This window comes from Papaver somniferum, chromosome 4, assembly GCF_003573695.1.
Source record: "Papaver somniferum cultivar HN1 chromosome 4, ASM357369v1, whole genome shotgun sequence".
NCBI lineage: Eukaryota > Viridiplantae > Streptophyta > Magnoliopsida > Ranunculales > Papaveraceae > Papaver > Papaver somniferum.
Genome location: NC_039361.1, coordinates 64588044 through 64590579, shown reverse-complemented (window position 1 = coordinate 64590579; position 2536 = coordinate 64588044).

Genomic DNA, 2536 nt, shown 5'->3' with positions numbered 1-2536 from the left:
GTGGAGGTTGATTGCTTAATTTCTAAGCAGACTTAGCTTGAATCTTAAATCAGGAGTTCATCTAACGGTGAATATTGAATGCTTTGTTACTAACACCATCTTAGCTTTGATTGTAAGCAACCCTGATTTGAAAGGCTATATAAGGGAGAACTCTAGCATCTGGGAAACCTAATCCGACACTTCTGTGTGTCCTAGTTGCAAACTAGAGTTGATTCACCTTTAACCTAGGTTTTCCAAAACCATTATTAGGTTAACAACTTGAAGACTTCATTTGGTATTCGTGAAGCCAGATCCAACTATTTTCTTTGTAGTTGCGTATTCTGATCTTACTTGTTATGTCGTGTTGAGTTTTATCTTTTCTAAGATTTACTCGAGATTAATCTCCGATATGTAAGATATAAAAAGTAATCACAACAGTTCTTCGTCTCAGACTCTTGTATTTCCGCAATAATTTCTTTTGTTAATCAATTAGGTTATTGTGAGGTGACAAATATTTTTACGCTACTCTTCGGGAGTATAAGACCGAATTATTAGTTGATTCCTGTTCACCTTGATCTTTGTATCAAAAGACGGAATAAAAAAATAAAGGATAGACATATCTATGGGAGACGTATTTGTTTATAAGTCTTCGACTTTGGGTCGTAGCAACTCTTAGTTGTGCGTGGGATCAACTACGAGAATCAAGTGCGCATAATCTGGCATGGTTCTAGAGGCATAAGGAACGCGACTGTACCTTAATCGGTGTGAGACTTGGTTAGAGCTCAACTACATTAAAGCCCGAAGTTAACTTGTAGTGGGCTAGAGTCTCTAGCGGCTTAATACACTATGATGTTCAAATATGGACTAGGTCCCGGGGTTTTTATGCATTTTCAGTTTCCTCGTTAACAAAATTCCTGGCGTATGTGTTATTTCTTTTCCGCATTATATTTTAATTGAAATATCACAGGTTGTGTGTAGTTCAATCAAGTTGATAAATCCGACCTTGTTTGTTGAATATAAGTTTATATAAACCAACAATTGATTAGTTTATTCCCAAGATTAAGTATTACAGAAACTAATTTAATCCTAATAGGTACTTTGCTTGATCACCGAAGATTCTTCAGTGTTCGAATTTTTGAGCTTCCTCTTTTCTTTCAGTTGATTGGATCATCTCTTCAAAAGATTCAGATCTACAATCATCTTCAGAAGTTTTGAATTTATTTTTTTACGAAAGCTTCTAGATGATCACGAGCGATTTCATTATTTCGCATAAGTATAAACATGAGTTCAAGAGATAATTGATATCTTTCATGTTCTCTTGAAAAGTAGCGCTTAATATCGGTTGAAAGATAAGTTTCAAGCTTCTATAATTGAGAGTTGATATCGATAGTATCTTCATCCATCTTGAACAGTATTCTTATTGTATAGAAAGAAACGTTTTTTCAAGAAGTTTTTCGAAATACCAACATAAGTTAGTATTTTATTTGATATTAAAACCGGTGAAGGCATGTCTAAATTTGGAAATAAAATCAATGAGGATTTTTCCGAACCATTGATATTCAGAAAGTCTGAAGATACCTTGTACATATTTATCATGAACTTTCTAAAAATGGACCGAGAATATCATAAAGTTACTCCAAATAAAGAAAATGATTCCATTTTAGAAAATAATCAGACTATTCATGATACAAATAGATCATTTAAGGATTTCATACAAATTTTAGATGTTTCTTTGTGCTCTTTGAGAACTTCTTCACTTATTCGAGATTGAGCACAATTATGAGGAAGTTCCAATAAAAAAGGTTAGTTATTCATATGAGCTTGTAATAGCTCAATATTGTGAACGGAATAAGATCTATCGAAGCAATTAAAGGATTTCACAAGATATGATTGATGTTTTCGGACATTCCCTTTTCTAGGACAATTCTAATAATAGATTTCACAATTATGTAGATTATAACTTGGCGAATCTGATTTAATATATAATTCTATTCGAGAAGGAATAGAGTTATAAGAGTGGTTTGAAACCCTTTGAATCGAGTAGTACTCTTAGGTTGACCCTGTTTTTTCTTGGAACATGATGACATCTTTTGATGAGATTGTTTCCTTGATCTTGAATCAGACAATTGATCAATAACAAAACTAAATGGTCTGGAATCATTAGTTTGTTTGCATTCATGTTGGTCTCTGTGTTTTTCAGATAAATAATCCTTTTTGCTACTGTTACAAAAAGTTTTAATTAACTGAGTATCAGTCAATGGATTACATTTTGAAACAAAACTCTTTTGATCTTGCAGTTGGTTAGGCTATTTGAACCAAGATGTCGTCCATTAGTCAAGAGATCCTGGATACTAGGATCACACACCTTTGTCTTACACGTAGACGTCTTGACTAAAAAAACATTTCCGACATTATGATAATTGTCAGAATTCTCAGATTCAGACTCAAGAAGAGACATACGAGTATGCTCATCTTAAAAATGACTTGTTGAGATATATGTGATTATTATACTGTCAGAAGGTTCATGAATTTCAAGATTTTCTTGAGGCACAATTTT